Source organism: Palaemon carinicauda, chromosome 18, assembly GCF_036898095.1.
Source record: "Palaemon carinicauda isolate YSFRI2023 chromosome 18, ASM3689809v2, whole genome shotgun sequence".
Classification (NCBI taxonomy): domain Eukaryota; kingdom Metazoa; phylum Arthropoda; class Malacostraca; order Decapoda; family Palaemonidae; genus Palaemon; species Palaemon carinicauda.
In genome coordinates, this window is record NC_090742.1 from 68974646 (window position 1) to 68996325 (window position 21680).

A 21680-nucleotide genomic window follows, 5' to 3' on the forward strand; every position below is an offset into this window, starting at 1 on the left:
TTTTCCATCTAACCAGAGAATTACCTCAATTACCTTAGTAACAGAACACTTTCAACCTATACGCTGATCCCCTTCATATTTACAGCACAAACCCACTGAATTACATCCCAAGATGTAAAGATGTTCAGTTTAATTGTATGGTTAAACTATGGATTAGAATCTCTTGCCTATATGTAACTTTAAGACTTTTGCGAATGTATCCTACATCAAGCCATAAACCTACTCCAATAAAAACCAAGGGACAGCTATAATCTAAATCCATTGTACATACAGCTACTCAATGTTAGCACTTATATTTATCCAATGAATAACCTACCATACTTAGGAGTGTGAAGAAAAGTGGCACACATTAAAAACATGGTTTTAACATTGCCCACTGAATGAAAATACTGATTTATGGGATAACCCATACAGCCTCAAAATATTCAGCCTATCATGTGTCATAATGCCTAGACGAAGTTACTCTACTAACCACAAACTTCCCTATACTCGTATATACTTGTTTACTTGTTTTGGATTTAAATCCAACCCTCCACTTTAGTCGAGTGAACTACTTCTCGGGCGGGTCCATATCAATCATCTAACGAAACATTTTCATTATAACTTATACAATTCTTTGATTGTAGCATCTTTCAATCATATGATCTTGTGAAAAGTAATGTCTTTGGTTTCTAATTAAATTAAATTGCTCCCTTTAGGTCCTTCATTTCAGTTGGCAGTTTATTATAATGTCTAGGCGCACAGTAGCTAAAAGCCCTTTCACCAAATTTACTATTTGTTCTTGGTTCAGATAGTCTATGACAATTCTGGATGTCTCTACAGTAACGAAAACTTCTGGGTAATTTACATTTATTCAAAATGCTTAGTTATAATCAATGATTGTTCATGAAAATTCAAATCTGATCTATAACTAATAGTAAAGACAACCCTCTTCAGTCTAAGAAAGAAAAATAAAATGAGAAATATGTTATCAGTGCACAGCTAGACTAAATGGCGCTCAAGATCTTGAAATAAAGTAATAACTACTAACTTTTTGGAATTAATATCAAAGAAAACCAAGTCTGGTGAAAGTTACCATGTACACAGCGATGTCAGACTCCAACTTTCCCACAGAGAAAGTTTTTGTCGTCGGGAGGGAGGGCGAGGAAGAGGGGCCTACATTCCTCCAATGTAGGGCAGGGTTTCCCTTTCTCCACCGCCTTTAGCACTGATAGAAGGGACTTCTCCGCGAAGGAGAAGACCATGGTGGAAGGAGCAAGAAAAGACGAGTGTTTCTTGGTTAGGGCTGGCACATTGGAATTGGTGTAGCCCTTGCTCTTCAGGCAGCCGGCTATCAGAGATTGAACCTTTGCATGGTCAAACACTATGACCTCTTTAGGCTTGGTTTCCTCCTTGGAAACGGGCTCGGACTTAAGGCGGATGTAACAGTCCTGGTAAGCTTCGAAGCTCGGCAAAAATTCCACCTCTTCAAGGGGAACGGCGCCTATCTTGTCGTTAATAAAGATCCTGCTGCTAGTGATAGGCATGTGCTCGGCATGCCTCCATGGGTTCGTCACAGAGGAGGGCGGAAGGTCCTTCACAGTGATCTTCCTCGGGGTTTGTTTGTACAACTGAAGGATTTCTCTCTTGAAATCTTTGTCCCTCTGGCAGATCCTCTCGTAAGGCCTGGAGGTTATCCACAGGCGTGTCCACTCTTGTGGGCGCAGGAGTGGAGGAGGTAGAGGAGACAGGTTCCGAGGCGACTACGGAAGCAATAGAGGGTGCAGTGGCACCTTCTCCTTCAGAGTCAGGAGCCTCCTTAGGTTCCTCTTCTTGACCCTCGGCCATCAGGGTCCTCTCGGTGGTGTCCGACACTTCTGACATCCGTTCCACCTCGTCAAGATGGAAGTCTTGGAGTGCGTCCGATACGTCCGGTTCAACCGTCAGTTGGACACGTGGAATCTCTGGCTTGGGAATGACAGCATCCGCAGATGCTTTGGGAAAGAGCAAAGCTTTCATCTTCTCACTAGGGAGATAGGGCCCCGTGGCGTTCTTCAGGAAACCACGCACCCACTTGCGTAGTTTCTCGCAAGCATTGTCCCTGGCCTCCGCTGACGGGGGGTCCTCGAACGCCTCGTTGAGCAGGTCCTTGCAAAGAGTGCAGACCTGCGGGTCCCAATAACAAAGAGATCCTTGGGAGATGGAGCAGCTGGCGTGGGTTCGGTACGCCAAGTGGCCGTAGAAGTCCGGGCGCCGAATGCTACAGAAGGCGCTCTCACATCGGATATACTTCTCCTGTAAAGAAGAAAGGGGTACATGAGTATTGGGAAGTCTATAACATTGACTTGAAGTAATCTTAGATTAGTGTTAAAGTAATTTCAATTACAATATAAGATTCCTTTCCAAGTGTAAGCTTAGGATAGGTAAGCTGGAAATGAAGCAGGAAAGACACATTTTTGTGAATCCCGCACAGCCAATTGCCGCGACCTGACACCACTACTAACTCTAGGGCTTTCTTTTGAGTAAGCCCTAAGGGGGAAAGTTATCCCGCAGGGATAATTAGCACAGCTAGTATTTCCTCCGGGGTATTAGCAATGGTGAAAGGAAGAGAGCTGAGTTCATTCAGCATAGTGAAAAAGGGGAATTGATTATCCCCAATTCGAGTAGGTCCCAGCAAGGGACTGCGCATGGATGCACAGAGTATGCTAGAAAGTATTTACTGCATAACTATACACCATAGTTTTCTGACTAGGGTATGTACTATACCATAGATGTACTGGCTATCGTATATAGCTATACAATAGACACTGCTGGCGCATTGCCGGCAGGGTAGAGAAAGGTGACAGTCCACTGTCGTAATATGAAATTAGGTGGAGCCGGCAGTCCGACGATGTGTCGGAAGCACACCGGGCGCCGGCGAGTCTCCGAGTGAGGGTAACCCCTCCCAGTCATCAGTCAATGTGGCGGGGGAAGGGTGACAATCTCGGGATTCATGGCAGATCTCCGGCATGTCGGTAGCCCCCGGCAGTCGGCAGGCAACCGGCTGTAGGTACTCCAACCCTGACTTCAATCTATGGGACAGAGAGGAGACCTAGGCTAAGCTGTCGGCTATTGCCATTGAGATAGAGAGAAAGCATAGAGGAAGGAAGAGGGAAGGGCGGCAGCTCACTACCCTAACCTCGCCTTCCTCAAGAAGGAGGGTTCAAATGGAAGGGAGAGTATGATCAGGCTTCCATCCAGCCACAACTAAGCCGGCAGTTGGCTGGAGTTGCGGATGGCGGTCCAAGGGAGGACCGAAGAACACTCTAAGATAGGGAGGTCTTCCACCGGCAGACCGACCTGTCGTATGCTATCCCATAGTTCAACTATATGCGGGAAGCTTAGCAGTTCGGACTAACAGGTGAAAGGACCGGGACGACCCCACAACCCGCCGGCACTCGGTCGAGTTGTAGGACGGTGGACAGAGGTGAGATGGCTAGTCCATCACCAAAGGATAGAGGGGGAGGGGAAGAGGGTCCTGAGAAGGAGTTAGGAAGAATTCGTCCTCCAGCCTAGGGCAGGTTAGTAAAGTGAGAGAATGGCATGGCCGTGCCGTCCCAAACTATAATGAAACAGAATCCCAGGGGCTGCCTAACCTAGGCTAGGGGAAGCATATCCCTTAGCCTGGAGAAGGCAGGTGTAGGACAAGTCGCTAGGTCACAGCGAGGAAAGGTCGTAACCTTACTAGGTGTGGCCTAGGGGGAAGGGCAGACACACCACCCCCACTTTTTTGCCGTCCAGCGGATACCAAAAGGAGAGTTCATTCGCCTAATGGGGTAGCTGGGGGCAAACGACTGATACTCCGAGGTTCTGACCCCAACTCAAAGCTCATGAACTATGGCTATGGGATGGGAAAGAAAATCCTAGCCTAGCCTCACTTGAATACATTCAAGGTAAGGAGGGCTAGGATGTAGCCTAGGCTACCTCAGAGGGAGGAGAGATTACCTTAGTGTAAAGGTAACCGGGGAGGTGTGAAAGTATACAAAAGCCCCAAGCGTTAGGTTAGGGGCAAGGGAATCGACTACCAAGATCATCAGAACCCCTTGTATACTTCCTAGAAGGAGAAAAACCCATGTGCAATCACTGAATCTTATATGTATAAATGCCTAATATCTTCAATTCATAAGTTAACACTAGAAACACTTATTATATCATGCATGAAAGTAAACTAAAACGCCTAGGCAATCGAGCCTAGGGGGTAGGCTAGCAATTCTAGCGTCGTAAATTCGGCTACCTGCACTCGCCGAAAAAGAATACTATCGGCATAATATAACTAATTGCTAGCAATAAAGACTAAATAACTAATACTGATAATTAGTTATGAAACTGGGAAAGTTGTTCTGGCTAACTAAATAAAGCATGCGATGCGAACAACAGCGTCATGACGCCTCTGGTTAAGGCAACAGCTCCGCCACAAAACACAGTATTTAAAGATGATAAAGCGTTACTTTACGGCCAGAGCTGATTTATACAATATAAGAATATGGTACTCAACTTTCCAGAAGCAGGAGAGGCTGAAGATTGCGACATGCTGGGAAATAATAGCGAACAACTGGGAAAAACACCTGGTCATAGACGCTACAAGTGAAGGAATGGAGAAGGCGCGCGGTCATGACGTCAGCCAAGATGGCGGCCAAACATGGCGTCGTTTATGACGTCATCCGAGTACCGTAACAGTAACGGAGGAGGAGAACTTAGTAACGGCTCCTCCCATAACTTGCAACCACTTCCCCCTCGAAGCGTAAACGCTATGTGGGATGCAGATAGCTATGTAGCATGTCAAGCATACGTCCCGTTATTATACGATATCCTAAAGGGAAACCTTATGGGTAGCCTACTCGCGCTAGAAGTTAGAATTCTGTGAAACCTTTAGTTTAATTCTCTGGGAATATCTACTGTAGTCATATATACCCTTAGGAAGCTACTGAAGGAACCTTCCATCAGGACGACATGGCTTGAGCCCAAAAAGATATTTTGAAAGACTGAAAATCCAGGAGAAAAGGAAATCTTTGACATTGTCGGGAGGAAACGAGGAAGAATCTGATGTGGAATTGTAAGAGGTCACAATATAAGCAGAAGTAAGATTCTGTTATTTTTTATTCAAATCAAACATTTTGGATTAACCGGGTTTTTTCATATGAAACGAGTTTTTAGAGCAACTAATCTTGGGATTTTCTTAATAATGAGGTCATTATACGTCTGCTATTGGAATAGGAGAGAAAAAAACCAAAGTTGTATAGAGTCCTTTCAATACACGTCATCAAACTTCCGGTCCGCCATCTTGGAGGGCATACAAAGACACGTTCAGTGAATAGCTATGGTTGAACTGTTGAATATTTAGCCATTTCATCACATTCACATTCACACAATGCCCAGTTTTTGCGCTATTACTGGCTGTGGGAATCGAGGACGAAGAGATGACAAGAGTTTCTACTGCATACCGGCAGTTATTCAGAATCAGGACAAAGATACAGAAGAATTATCCAAGCGCAGACGTGACTTGTGGTTGACCAGAATATCACGGGCTGATCTACGTGAATCCTCACTACCCTACGCAGGTATTTGTTCTGATCATTTCATATCAGGTCAGTCTCGGCTAGGCCCTAAAAGTATCATTATTCCTGTGTAAACATGCTATATCCGATCGCATAGGTGACTTCACAAGTATCATCGTCAGTTCAGTGTGTAGTGTGTGTGGGGGAGGGGGCATCTCAATTTTCAAACATCAAAGGGGTATCTCAGATTTTCAAAACAAAAATTAAAAGCGCCCATATTGGCTATATTAACAAAGGCTACTTACCTAGGTCTATTTCGTCAAGGTGCTCATGCCTATATATAATTAAGTGTATATTTATATTTATTTTAATTTGTGTATTAAATTGTGCAGACATACAGGCCTATGTGATGAATAAACATAATAATAATATCTGAAAGCTGGTTTAACCCGAAGGGGTCTTCAGCTTATATATGAAACATTGAAAAAATAATTAAACTTGAGCATTTAATTGCAAGGAGGCAAAACGATCATCCAAGAGCATTACAATAGAGTTTGTCCATCATGTGTTTATATGTATATAAGAAATTATAGCATTTGTAACCAAACACAAACACAAAGGTTAGGCATGAACTGATAAAGATTTGACATTATAATGCAAAACTTTTACATACATTTTGACAATCAAAAATTATAATACACAAGGTTTGGCTAAATGATCAATATTAGCTTTATAATTATAAACACTCTCTTCATTGGCCCAGTGTTTATCTAATTTTGGACTTAAAAGCATTAAAGGGAAAAACAACGAATTCTGGAAGCAGATTATTCAATGGAAATGTATGCCCACTCATGTTCTGGGTTGGCCGACAGTACCAAGTAGTTCACCATATCAATGTATGAAATACTGGGAAAATCCTCAATATTTTGACTGAATGAATTCTACATCTGGTATGGATCTAGGCCATCAATTAGATCGAGTTTCTGCTTGTAAAAACGCTTATCATCACCCGGCAATTGTTTGACAAAGTCGCTCTCATTGTTCATATTCGCTGTAGCAGCTGCCCTGTTTTCGCTTTGTATGTCCTCCAGCATGGCCGCCAGCGATTCCCAGTGACGTCATTGAAAGGACTCTATACAAAATAAATCGTTTCTATAAAGGTTTTCCCCAGAATATAAATACTAAAAGCTTAATGAAATCCAAAGCAGTGTTCCTACTTGTGCTTTTTTATCACGGTCTCATTTCCTACTTTCATTTCAACTGAATTTCAATGTATTGGTGGTATGTATAGATCAAAACTAAGAAAAGCCTCTTTTTTTCTACCAACCAACCACTTACTTACTTACTTCTGTGTCAATGCATAATTATGTTGTGCTGAGCTGACTTCATCTAAACTTACAAAAATCATTTATTTATATCTTGGGATACACTTCCGATTATTTAATATTTCAATGGATTCGATGCTCAGAGAGAGAGAGAGAGAGAGAGAGAGAGAGAGAGAGAGAGAGAGAGAGAGAGAGAGCGGGAGGGTGGGAGGGTGAGTGAGTGAGAGTGAGGAAGTGTGTTCCTAATCATGGAATAAAAAAAGAAGAAGAGAGCAACGAGGAATTCCGACTTGACTCGAGATGTACTCGATAAACTCTAAGGGATCTCCACGCCCATTTTCGAAAAAACGGGAAAAATTCTTTTTTTTTTTTTTTTTTTTTTTTTTTTATTAAAACGGGGATGGATGGGTGGGTGGGTGCAGAATATATATAAGTCTTTAAGGGAAATGCAAAAAAATGTTCAGGATTTTTTGTACTAAGGGTGCTTAGAACCAAAAAAAATATCACTTTTTTTGGGCTCAAGCTATGGCGTCCTGATGGAAGGTTCCTTTTTGGTAGCTTCCTTGGGTATATAACTACTAGATATTCCCAGAGAATTTAATCACAGGTTATCACAGAATTCTAACTTCTGGAGCGAGTATCCTAAAGGTTTCCCTTTTAAGACATCGTATATCAACAGGGGACGCATGTATTAACGCGCCACATAGCTATCTACACCCCAAACAGAGTTAACACTTCTGTGTGTAGGGGCGGAGAATAGCTGGGAGCCGTTCCACAGCTAATCTCGTTCGTGGCTACTTTTGGTACTCGAGACGTAAACAAACGGGCGCCATTGCTAAATGACGTCACGTCCGTCGTCATCCTTCTGCTAGTAGCTTGCCTTACTTAGACAGATTTTCCATACGCTCTTTTCATCAACCTGCATCTTCGTCATGTCGCTACCTTCGGCCTCGCCTTCTTCTGGAAAGTTGAGTACAAGGTTCCAGTATTGTTTAATTAAGCTCTGACCGTAAAGTAAATTCTACTTTTCGAGATATTTTATGTTTTGTGGCAGAGCTGTGCCTCGACCGGACCCGCCATTTTATGGCGTCGCTGTTGTTTGCATGCCTTATTTAGTTAGCCTCAACAGCGTTTTTTCCGGCCTCTTTAACTAATCGATACTATTAGTTATTTAGTCTTCATAGCTAGGAACTTTTATATCGTGTTTTGACGCCTTTTTTTCGGTCATCGACTGACCACATACCAGTTGGCTACTATAGCCCCTAGGCCAGAGCGCCTATATCAGTGTTCATGCATGATATTTATCAGTGATCCTAGGTTATTATGAAGATAGTGGCATTATTTTACAATACTTTTGACAGTGATGCAAGTGTTTTCGCCTTCAGGGCCCATGTAAGGGACAGGTTAGATAGTGAGTCTTTCTAACCTAACCTACACGTAGGACCCCTATATGCTTCCTTCATCCCCTGCCTTAGGGCATCCCCTCTGCATAACCTTGCTCCCCCTACCACGTAAGGGGTTCAAGCTCTTATCAGAGTTTTATATCGCTTCTCTGTCCTCCCTAAGGGAATGATTCCCCCTTAGGGTTGCGTCCGAGAATGAGGAACGACTAGTCCTTCCTCTATTGCTGGGGTTAGGTCTCCGACCATCCCTGCAATAGCGATACGTCTTCCATCCTTCCTAGTTCAGGACGTAACATCCCTGCTCTAGGTTAGGTTTTGGAGGGGTTTGTTGCGTACCTTGCTGAAACGATACCTATGCACCGTTTTCAGACAAGCTGCCTTACCTTAGGCTAGGGAGTGTCCTCCCTTCCTCGGTGGCCGCTCTGGTACAGAACCTCCTCCACAGAAGACCCTTCTCTTCTCCCCTCCCCACCTATCTCTTGTATGGCCTAGCCTATACTTAGGTTAGTCTATACCCATCTGTCCCCTGTCCTACAACTCCTCCTTAGGGTGGAGTGATAGTGCTACCTTGAGCTCCTGTGTGCAGTCCGCTCTGGTACATATACCCTTCATAGTGTCCTATGGGGTTAGCCACTGGATGCGTTCTGTCTGCAGGGGTTCCCCCCCCCTTCTTGGGTGTCCCCTAGCCCTCCCTTGGGCTACCTTAGCTCCTGGTCCTCTGCGGCCCCTGCTTCTGGGTGATAGGGCTAGCCTCTATCATGGGTACACCCACTCAGGTGTGATGTCTTGGGGTCCATGGCCGGACCCCTACATCCCTCCTTCTGTCTCTTTCACTATCCTGGTGCCGGTCCCTTGCCGCCTCCACTGTCGGTGATACCCACCCCCTACCTTGGTGACTTATCCCTTACCCTCTGGGCCGCCAGTCCTCCGTGTGCAGGGGGACTGCCGCCTGCCTCCGGCATCCAGCCGATGGCCTTCCCTCTTTCCTCATAGCTTGGTCGTCCGTCCACCGGCCGGCCCCCGGAGTGCCGGCATCCGCCGCCGGCAGTCCGGTTCTGCTATAACCATCCTTGTTCCTGTCACCAAGCCGGCAACCTCTGGCTGCCGGAGCCGCCGCTCCCCGCCGGCGTGCAGCCGCTGTGCCGGCGGCCGCCACCCTGGTATTACTCTTGACTTCTATATTGTCTTCCCTAATGCCAGAAACTCTGCTGGAGCGGCCTCCGGCGTGCCGGCGATCTGCCGGAGCCTTCCGGAGGCGTCAAGGCGACTTGCACCCCCTTCTACTAGCTATCATCTGATATTGATAGCCCTACACTGCAACCAGATGACTTGTTTACGTAAATGGATCGGTATTTTATTACCGTTCTATTAGTAATCATGCTGTCTTCTTTCATATCACAGATTTCCAGCATGCTGTGTGTATCTTAGCACGGCTGGTTGCCGGAAACCGTTACCCTATGGGATCTTCTAGTCCCCAATTCTGGAACTGAGTGGCCTCAGTCCTAGCCTTATATCCTGGACAATTTCCAATAGAATTCCCACTGCCCTACGGGCATTCTATGTTGAATTCTATCCTGTGCCTTCGGTCACTTCGGATTGTCCATGGATGAAGGTTACGGTAACCAGCCGGGCGAGATACACGGAGTATGTACCTATCCTCTCTCAGCCCATCCTCTGTGCATCACACCTATTGTCAAGTTAAAATTAATGATTAATATTTAACTTTAGTTTAAGAGTCATTCTTATGACCCCCCCCATACTCATATTCTCTTTCTTTTACAGGAGGAGCAGATGAAGTGTGACCACGGCTTCTGTGCAGTGAAGCGCCCGCACTTCTACGGGCATACGGCGTGTAGGACCCACGCCCCTTGTGCCAACAAGAAAGGGGATCTGAAGTTCTGGGACCCGCAGAACTGTATGGTCTGCCAGGATCGCCTAGTCGATGCCTTTCATAACCCTCCCTCAGCGGAGATCAGGGACGCTTCTCGGGATAAGCTACGCAAGTGGGTGCGTGGCTTCCAGAAGAACGCCACTGGACCATACCTGGCCACTGAAGACATGAGGGCCTTACTGTTCCCAAAGGCCTCCCCTGATTCTGTGGTACCCAAAGACCAGATCCCCACCGTCCAGATCACGGTGGAACCCGACGTAGTCATGGCCCAGTCCATGCACGAGTGTCGCCTGGATTCCGAGAACGATGAACACATGTCGGATATTTCGGAGGACACGGAGAAGACCCTCATGGCCCAAGGCGCGGAAGATGAAGAAGACCAGGTGGAATACACCGAGTCGGAGCAGGAGGTCGCTCCGCCTTCCATCACCGCCCCTACTCCTACACCGACGGAAGTGTCTCTCCCGTCTACCTCCGCTACCCCGGAACCCATCCCATCCGCCCAAGAGATGTTCCGGATGATTAAAGCCCTTATGGAAGAGAAACTTCAAGTGACTCATGAGTTCATCAAGTCCATGGGAGGGTCCAAAGAACCGAAGAAGATCTCGGTTAAGGACCTCCCTGCATGCTCACATGCCAACCCTTGGAGGTATGCCGAGCATATGGTTATCGCGACCGGCAGGATCTTTATCAGCTATAAGATCGGCACGGTCCCCCTGGAAGAAGTGGAGTTCTTCCCGAAATTTGAGGCTTACCCGGACTGTTACGTCCGGCTTCGTTCTGAACCTGCCTCTAAAGAAGAGACCGAACCCAAGGAGGTGATAGTGTTCGATCTCTCGAAGGCTCAGGCTATGCTAGCCACCGCATTCAAAAGTGGAGGTTTTACCTGCTCTAAGCTTCCGGCCCTGAGCAAGAAGCACCCTACTTACGTCGCACCCGACGATGCAGTCCTTCCCTTCACGGAAAAGGCCTTCGCTGCGTGCCACAAGGCTGTGGAAGAAGGAAAACCCTGCCCTGCACTGGAGGAGTGCAGACCCTTCTCCATGGTAACTCCCCCCGACGCTCGACACTGGAAGGATATCCAGCATACCTTCGTGGTGGGAAAGCTAGATCCTGACGTAGCCGGACATCAGTTTAACGAGGACCTACCGAAACTCAACGACCATCTCCTTCGTCGGGAACAAGATACGAAGGAAAGGCTCGCAGCATCCATGTCCCTCCAGGTACAACTTGATGTCATGGCTGGTGACACCAGAGCCCCAGACCACTACATAGTACTCGCCAAATCCCACATGGCGACTCTGGTGAAGGACTTGTACCACTTCATGAAGGCTCGGAGAGCCTGTCGAGAATTCGTGTTCTCAAGTGCCACTGTGAAACACGAACCCCGGAGGCTGATTTCCTCCAACATCTGGGGTAAACACCTCTTCCCCTCTGATCTCGTGAAAGATATCACTGACAAGGCTGCCACTGAGAATAGGAACCTTCTCAACAAGTGGGGCATGTCAAAAAAGAGGAAATCCTCTCAGGACGATGGCCCTCAACCTAAGAGGAAATCCTCCAAGCAAAACCCCCAGCAACGTCAACAGCGACGACAGTTTCCGGGACCCGCTACTCCCCAAGTGGCTGCTCAGCCACAACAGACCTTTCAGTTGGTCACCCAACCGGTTTTGTCCCAGTCACCAGTTTTCACCCCTGCCTTTGAGCAACGGACAACTACCTTTCGTCCCAAAGGTAGAGGCTCAAACAGGGGTACAAGCAGAGACGCATCTCGCCGCCCCTCCAGAGGCAGAGGAGGAAGGGGAGCTAGCGGCCGAGGCAGTAAGCCCTCGGGACACCAGAAGCAATGAAGTGCTTCCGGTGGGAGGAAGACTCCGCCAATTCCAGGATCGTTGGACCTTCGATCCCTGGGCACACAGCATCATCAAGAAAGGTCTAGGCTGGAGTTGGACTCAACCACCCCCAACCTTCCAGCAATTCTTCCAACGATCAACCCCCCTTCTGGAAGAATATGTCCTAGATCTCTTGAACAAGAAGGTGATAAGGAGGGTAAAGTCCACCAGGTTCCAAGGGAGACTGTTTTGCGTCCCCAAGAAAGACTCCGACAAACTCAGAGTCATTCTGGACTTATCCCCCCTCAACAAGTTCATAGCGAACGACAAGTTCAAGATGCTGACTCTTCAACAGATAAGGACCCTTCTGCCTCGAGGTTCTTACACGGTCTCCATAGACCTGGCGGATGCCTACTGGCACGTTCCAATGAACCATCACGCTTCCTCCTACCTAGGATTTTGACTCCAAAGGAAAAGCTACGCCTTCAGGGCCATGCCCTTCGGCCTCAACGTGGCCCCTCGGATCTTCACAAAGCTGGTGGATGCCATCGTTCAACAGCTCCGCCTCCGAGACGTCCAGGTGATGGCCTACCTCGACGATTGGCTAGTCTGGGCTCCATCGCCTGAGGATTGTTTAAAATCCTGCAACAAAGTCACCCAGTACCTAGAACACCTGGGATTCAAGATAAACGTGAAGAAATCTCGCCTCTCTCCAGCTCAGAAGTTCCAATGGTTAGGAATCCAGTGGAACCTTCAGTCACACCGCCTTTCCATCCCCCAGAAGAAAAGGAAGGAAATAGCAGGGTCTGTCAAGCGACTACTGAAATCCAAGCGGATCTCAAGACGCCAGCAAGAACGAGTTCTAGGCTCTCTACAGTTCGCCTCAGTGACAAACCCGGTGCTTCGTGCACAGCTAAAGGATGCCGCGGGAGTCTGGAGACGTTCTGCATCCATCGCTCGAAGAGACCTCAAGAGACGGCTCCCAAACAGACTTCGACTTCTCCTCAAGCCGTGGTCAGAAGCAAAGGCCCTGAAAAGGTCCATCCCTCTTCAACATCCACCTCCATCACTCAACATCCACACAGACGCTTCGCTGGAGGGTTGGGGAGGTCACTCCCACCAAAAACAGGCTCAAGGCACGTGGTCTCCACTATTCAAGACGTTTCACATCAACATCTTGGAGGCCATGGCGGTCCTTCTAACACTGAAGAAACTCTCCCCGCCTCCCTCGATCCATATTCGTCTAACCCTAGACAACTCAGTGGTAGTTCGATGTCTCAATCGCCAAGGCTCAAGATCGCCCCAGATAAATCAGGTGCTTCTAACAATCTTCCGTCTGGCAGAGAGGAAGAAGTGGCACCTATCTGCAGTTCACATACAAGGATTCCGCAACGTGACGGCGGACGCTCTATCCCGGACAAGCCCCATAGAGTCGGAATGGTCTCTAGACGCAAGATCATTCTCCTTCATCTCCCACCAAGTCCCGGAACTTCAGATCGATCTCTTCGCAACGAGCGACAACAATCAACTTCCTCGTTATGCGGCCCCGTACGAGGACCCCAAGGCAGAGGCGGTGGATGCCATGTCCCTGGATTGGAACAGATGGTCCAAGATCTACCTGTTCCCTCCCACCAACCTTCTGCTGAAAGTCCTCTCCAAGCTGAGAACCTTCAAAGGGACAGCGGCCCTAGTGGCTCCCAAGTGGCCCCGGAGCAACTGGTACCCCCTGGTCCTGGAGCTGCAGCCCACGCTGATCCCTCTCCCGGGCCCAGTTCTCTCCCAGCAAGTACAGAAGTCGACTGTCTTCGCTTCATCATCGAAAATCAAGGACCTTCATCTCATGATTTTCTCTCCCTATCCGCGAAGAAGAGGTTTGGGATCTCGAAGAAAAGTCTCGACTTCCTCGAGGAATACAAGTCCGAATCCACAAGACGGCAATACGAATCATCTTGGAGAAAATGGGTCTCATTCGTCAAGGCAAAAAATCATACGGAAATCACCATTGATTTATGCATGTCCTTCTTTATTCACCTTCATGGACAGGGATTAGCAGCCAATACGATTTCTACTTGCAAATCGGCCTTGACTAGACCACTGTTGTATGCCTTCCAAATTGATCTGTCCAGCGACATCTTCAATAAACTGCCGAAAGCATGCGCTCGTCTACGCCCAGCACCCCCACCGAAACCGATCTCCTGGTCATTGGACAAGGTGCTCCATTTCGCCTCCAACTTGGATAATGATTCATGCCCTCTCAAGGATCTGACTCAGAAAGTTATATTTCTCTTTGCTCTTGCTTCAGGAGCCCGAGTCAGCGAAATAGTGGCATTATCAAGAGAAGAGGGTCATATCCTGTTTACTGACTCAGGAGACCTTACCCTCTCCCCGGATCCGACGTTTCTCGCCAAAAACGAATTACCCACCAAAAGATGGGGCCCTTGGAGAATATGCCCCCTGAAGGAAGATGCCTCAAGGTCTATCTTCGCAGAACTTCGAACTTTGGTGGAGGCCAACTCTTCAAAGGAGAAACATCGGGCAGCGACCTGTCACTGAAACAACTAAGAGCGAAAATCACCTACAGTACTTCATTCGCAGAGCGGATCCTGACAGTACACCCGCCGGTCACGATCCTAGAAAAGTTGCATCGTCTCTGAATTTCTTTCAGAATATGGACTTCGAAAGCCTTAAAAGTTTCACAGGCTGGAAGTCCTCGCGTGTTTTCTTCAAACATTATGCGAAACAAGTGCACGAAGTCAAACATTTTGTGGTAGCCGCAGGTAGTGTTATGAAACCTGCACCTAACTCTGCATAGAACAGCGAGTTACTTGGGACTCTAACTCTTCGGGTGCCTATGTTGACCCTCGAGCGATACGTAGTGATGTCGAAAACACTTAGTGCTTTCTTATAACTGTTCTTATCCCAGGTGAAATGTCATAGTCGTCACACGAGTGCCGCATGCCTAGAGCATGATGTGTTTTAATTAAAGACTGACGTTCCTCGAGAACGAGTGCCTACTAATAAATTTGAAATTCCCTTTCAGATTCAAGAGCAAGTCTTTATACTATGTACATTATAATTTGTTGTAAATTAACTTTACATATTATTGCAATTCATTTAATTTTTCTGCAATTGTGAAATAAAATTCTTATTTTATTACTTGTGAGTCTCAATCCGCTCCTACTTATACTATGAAATACATGTCTGTCATAGTTTTATTATCCCCTTCCTTATGGTTAATGAAGATACTAAGGTCTTAACCCTTATTATATATTCACCTTTGCAATGTAATATTCCAATACGAATACTTACTCTTTATACCTTAGAGACGAGACTATTCTCCTCTACATACAGTGTCCAACCACCACTCGTCTGCCTTCGAGAATGTTCCTATACGAATGCCAACCATTCAGTCTTGTCTCCAAGTTCTTCAGGTTCTTCTAGCAGGGTGAATAGCCCTTCGATAACCACTTTGATCTCGGCATGGCCCGTGGGAACTTCACTGCCAAGGGGGCAGGAAGGTTTCTTCCCTACGGTTCTTTTATTAAGATTACTATGCTACCTTGTTCAAAGCCTTTGGCACTTACCCAATAGGGGAAAATCTACCACGATACATTGATTCTCTGGTATTCTTCCATCAGGACGCCATGGCTTGAGCCCAAAAAACGGATTTTGAGCGAAGCGAAAAATCTATTTTTGGGTGAGATAGCCATGGCGTCCTGATGGACCCTCCCTGCTACTTCGTCCAGTTTTTAGGTCCCACCCTGCTCTGCTGTATCATGGCGATCGGCAAGCAACTGGCTTCAGGATGACGACGGACGTGACGTCATTTAGCAATGGCGCCCGTTTGTTTACGTCTCGAGTACCAAAAGTAGCCACGAACGAGATTAGCTGTGGAACGGCTCCCAGCTATTCTCCGCCCCTACACACAGAAGTGTTAACTCTGTTTGGGGTGTAGATAGCTATGTGGCGCGTTAATACATGCGTCCCCTGTTGATATACGATGTCTTAAAAGGGAAACCTTTAGGATACTCGCTCCAGAAGTTAGAATTCTGTGATAACCTGTGGTTAAATTCTCTGGGAATATCTAGTAGTTATATACCCAAGGAAGCTACCAAAAAGGAACCTTCCATCAGGACGCCATGGCTATCTCACCCAAAAATAGATTTTTCGCTTCGCTCAAAATCCGTTATATAAGGCAGTGATTGATTGCCCAGTTCTATCCTATGGAGGCCCACTACTCACTTTTGCCAACGCCAAATTCCCTCTATTCATACTGTGGTGTGTGTGACGTCACAGGAAAGCCTTCTTAAGAGTTTTCTTCATTGGTCAATGGCCAAATGTTACACTCAGTTTTTGAGAAGATGAAGGAAGCTCGAGGTTAATAAAAATTCCCTATAAAATCAATAAGAAAAGAAGAGAGGAAGACACACACACAAACCAATAATAGAAACACAGACCAAGACACTGTGAAAAAATCGTGAGCCAAAATCGAGTGCAAGTAGTAAAAAATCGAGCTTGAAAATTGGAGGAAACCGAAAATGTGGGAGGTAGGTATACGAAAAATCGGGCTCCTGCGAAATGGGGCTACGATTCTGTGGATGGTGGCCTGTGATTGGCTGTTGGGCCGAGAATGTCGGGCTGTGATTGGCTGGGTGGGAATATTGGGGCCGTATTTTTCAGAGAGCAGAATTTGTCATTACTATGATGTGTTGTGTCTAGTGAAATAAGGATAGAGTTTTAGTATAGGGCAGGATTTCTCAGACATTTTGGGTGCTTGATTTTGTGTTGATTTTGAATATGTTTCGTTGTGAATGAATGAATGAATGTGTGGGTGTGATTTTTGACTTTTGATTTGTGTTTGTTTGTGTGTTTGTTGTGTTATTGTTTTTTATATTAGTTTGCTTCCTTGTGATAGTCTTCCGATAGCAAGGTTGGTAGTGTGGCGGATTTTTATTATAGAGGTCCCGAGTTCGGTCCCCGACAGGGACGCCAGTACCTGTCACTTTAACTTTTAGTTTGTTTATATTTTCAAGATATTTTTTTGGGCTCAAGCCATGGCATCCTGATGGAAGGTTCCTTTTTGGTAGCTTCCTTGGGTATATAACTACTAAATATTCCCAGAGAATTTAACCACAGGTTATCACAGAATTCTAACTTCTGGAGCGAGTATCCTAAAGGTTTCCCTTTAAGACATCGTATATCAACAGGGGACGCATGTATTAACGCGCCACATAGCTATCTACACCCCACATAGAGTTAACACTTCGATGTGTAGGGGCGGAGAATAGCTGGGGAGCCATTCCACAGCTAATCTCGTTCGTGGCTACTTTTGGTACTCGAGACGTAAACAAACGGGCGCCATTGCTAAATGACGTCACGTCCGTCTTCATCCTTCGCTTAGTAGCTTGCCTTACTAGTCGGATTTTTCCCTGTGCGTATCTTATCGACTTGCATCTTAGCCATGTCTCTACCCTCGGCCTCGCCTTCTTCTGGAAAGTTGAGTACAAGGTTCCAGTATTGTTTAAATAAGCTCTGACCGTAAAGTAACTTTTACTTTTCGAGATATTTTATGTTTTGAGGCAGAGCTGTGCCTCGACCGGACCCGCCATTTTATGGCGTCGCTGTTGTTTTGCATGCCTTATTTAGCTAGCCTCAACAGCATTTTCCGGCCTCATTAACTAATCGATACTATTAGTTATTTAGTCTTCATAGCTAGGAACTTTATATATCGTGTTTTGACGCCTTGTTATCGATCATCATCTGACCCCATACCAGTTCGCTAGTCTAGCCCCTAGGCCAGAGCGCCTAACATCAGTGTTCATGCATGATATATTTCAGTGATCCTAGGTTTAGTTATGAAGATAGTGGCATTATTTTACGATACTGTTGACTGTGATGCAAGTGTTTTCGCCTTCAGGGACCATATAGGGGATAGGTTAGATAGTGTGCCTTTCTAACCTAACCTACATGTAGGACCCCTATATGCTTCCTTCACCCCCTGCCTTAGGGCATCCCCTCTGTGTAGTCTTGCTCCCCCTACCACGTAAGGGGATCAAGCTCATATCAGAGTATCTATCGCTTCTCTGTCCTCCCTAAGGGAATGATCCCCCCTTAGGGTTGCGTCCGAGAATGAGGAACGGCATGTCCTTCCTCTATTGCTGGGGCTAGGTTTCCGACCTTTCCTGCAATAGCGATACGTCTTCCATCCTTCCTAGTTCAGGGTGTAACATCCCTGCTCTAGGTTAGGCTTGGGGGGAGTTAGTTCTGTGCCTTGCTGAAACGATACCCATGCACCGTTCTCAGACAGGCTGCCTTACCTTAGGCTAGGGAGCGTCCTCCCTTCCTTGGTGGCCGCTTTGGTACAGAGCCTCCTCCATAGAAGACCCTTCTTCTTCTCCCCTCCCCACCTATCTCTTGTATGGCCTAGCCTATACTTAAGTTAGTCTATACCCATCTGTCCCCTGTCCTACAACTCCTTCTTAGGGTGGAGTGATAGGGCTTCCTTGAGCTCCTGTGTGCAGTCCGCTCTGGTACATATACCCTTCATAGTGTCCTATGGGGTTAGCCACTAGATGCGTTTTGTCCGCAGGGGTTCTCCCCCCTCTTGGGTGTTCCCTAGCCCTCCCTTGGGCTACCCTGGCTCCCGGCCGTCTGCGGCCCCTGCTTCAGGGTGATAGGGCTAGCCTCTATCATGGGTACACCCACTCAGGTGGGATATCTTGGGGTCCGTGGCCGTACCCCTACATCCCTCCTTCTGTCTCTTTCACTATCCTGGTGCCGGTCCCTTGCCGCCTCTCCCGTCGGTGATACCCACCTCCCACCCTTGGTGACACATTCCTTGCCCCCTGGGCCGTCAGTCCTCCGTGTGGCGGGGGACTGCTGCCTCCCGTCGGCGTCCAGCCGATGGCCTTCCCTCATACCTCATAGCTTCGGTCGTCCGTCCACCGGTCCGGCCCCCGGAGTGCCGGCATCCATTGCCGGCAGTCCGGTTCTGCTATAGCCCTTTCCTTGTCCCTGTCACCAAGCCGGCAACCTTCGGCTGCCGGAGCCGCCGCTCCCCGCCGGCGTGCCGCCGTTGTGCCGGCGGCCGCCATCCTGGTATTACCCCTGACTTATATATTTGTCTTCCCTAATGCCAGAAACTCTGCTGGAGCGGCCTCCGGCGTGCCGTCGGTCTGCCGGAGCCTTCCGGAGGCGTCAAAGCGACTTGCACCCCTTCTACTAGCTATCATCTCATGCTGATAGCCCTACATTGCAACCAGATGGTTTGACTACATAAATAGATAGGTATTATCTTACCGTTCTATTAATAACCATGCTGTCTTCTTGCATATCACAAATTTCCAGCATGCTGTGCGTATCTTAGCACGGCTGGTTGCCGGAAACCGCTACCCTATGGGATCTTCTACGTTCCCAATTCTAGGGTCTGAGTGGCCTCAGTCCCAGTTTTATATCCTTGGCAATTCCCACTAGAATTCCCACTGCCTTCCTGGCATTCTATGAAGAATTCTGCCCTGTGCCCTCGGTCACAACAAATTGCCTATGGATAAGGTTACGGTAACCAGCCGGGCGGGTTGCACGGAGTATGTGTCTATCTCCTTCTTTTCCGCCCATTCTCTGAACATCACATTGTTTATACCACTTAATATTAAGTTAAAGATTAATCCTTTAATGTTTAACTTTAGAATAGAAGTCATTCTTATGACTCCCCCATACTCATGTTCTCTTTCTCTTACAGGAGGAGTACGTGAAGTGCGACCACGGCTTCTGTGGAGTGAAGCGCCCGCACTTTTATGGGCACACGGCGTGTAGGACTCACGCCCCTTGTGCCAATAAGAGAGGTGATCTGAAGTTTTGGGACACACAGAACTGTACGGTCTGCCAGGACCGCCTGGTCGAGGCGTTCAATAACCCTCCCTCAGCGGAGGTTAGGGACGCTTCTCGAGAGAAGCTACGCAAATGGGTGCGTGGCTTCCAGAAGAACGCCACTGGACCATACCTTGCCACTGAAGACTTGAGGGCCTTACTGTTCCCGAAGGCATCCCCAGACTCTGTGGTCCCCAAGGATCAGATCCCCACCATCCAGATCACGGTGGAACCCGATGTAGTCATGGCCCAGTCCATGCACGAGTGTCGCCTGGATACCGACAACGCGGAGCGTATGTCGGAGGTGTCAGAGACAACAGAGAGGAACCTCATGGCCGAAGAATTGGACTATGAGGAAGACCGAGTGGAATACGCCGAGTCGGAGCAAGAGGTCGCTCCGCCTTCCACCACCGCCCCAACTCCTACACCGACGGAAGTATCACTCCCGTCCACCTCCGCCACCCCGGACCCCATCCCATCCAGCGCCCAGGAGATGTTCCGTATGCTCGAAGCTCTTATGGACAAGAAACTCCGTGAAACACACGAATACATCAGGACCATGGGAAGTTCCAAGGAGCCAAAAAGGATTTCGGTTAAGGACCTCCCGGCATGCTCGTACGCCAACCCCTGGAGGTATGCTGAGCATATGCCTATCGCAACGGGCAGGATCTTCGTCAGTGAGAAGGTCGGCTCGGTTGCCCTGGAAGAAGTGGAGTTCTTCCCGAGTTTTGAGGCTTATCCGGACTGTTACGTCCGGCTTCGATCCGAACCTGCCTCTAAAGAAGAGACCGAACCTAAGGAGGTGATAGTGTTCGATCTCCCGAAGGCCCAGGCTATGCTGGCCAACGCTTTTAAAAGTAGGGGTTTTACCTGCTCAAAGCATCCGGCGCTGAGCAAGAAGCACCCTACCTACGTCGCACCAGATGATGCGATCCTCCCCTTCATGGAAAAAGCCTTCGCTGCGGTACACAAGGCAGTGGAAGAAGGGAAACCTTGCCCTGCACTGGAGGAGTGCAGACCCTTCTCCCTGATTACTCCCCCCGATGTTCGACACTGGAAAGATGTCCAGCATACTTTCGTGGTGGGGAAACTAGATCCTGACGTTGCTGGACGTCAGTTTAACGAAGTCCTCCCGAAACTTAATGACCATCTCCTTCATCGGGAACAAGACACGAAGGAAAGGCTCGCCGCATCCATGTCCCTCCAGGTACAGCTTGACGTCATGGCCGGTGACACTAGAGTCCCCGACCACTACATGGTGCTCGCCAAAACGCATTTGGCGACTGTAGTTAAGGACTTGTACAGCTTCATGAAGGCTCGGAGAGCCTGTCGTGAATTCGTGTTCTCAAGTGCCACAGTGAGACACGAACCCCGGAGGCTGATTTCCTGCAACATCTGGGGTAAGCACCTCTTTCCCTCTGACCTTGTGAAAGAGATCACCGACAAGGCCGCCACGGAGAACAGGAACCTTCTCCACAAGTGGGGCATGTCGAAGAAGAGGAAATCCTCTCAGGACGACGGCCCTCAACCTAAGAGGAAATCCTCCAAGCAAAAACCCCAGCAACGTCAACAGAGACGGCAGTTTCCGGACCCGCTACTCCCAAAGTGGCAGCTCAGCCACAGCAGACCTTTCAGCTGGTCACCCAACCGGTCTTGTCACAGTCGCCGGTTTTCACCCCTGCTTTCGAGCAACAGACAACTACCTTTCGTCCCAAAGGTAGAGGCTCAAACAGAGGTGCAGGCAGAGAAGCATCTCGCCGTCCCTCCAGAGGCAGAGGAGGAAGGGGAGCTAGTGGCCGAGGCAGTAAACCCTTGGGACACCAGAAGCAATGAAGTGCTTCCGGTGGGAG

The 21680-nt window shown here is 47.9% G+C and overlaps 1 long non-coding RNA gene across 1 annotated transcript in view; it reads right to left on the reverse strand.

Annotated features, from left to right (window-relative positions):
- The window catches only part of LOC137657109 (uncharacterized), a 121369-nt gene that overhangs the window by 438 nt on the left and 99251 nt on the right, over window positions 1–21680 (reverse strand). The gene's annotated exons all lie outside the window — the stretch shown is intronic.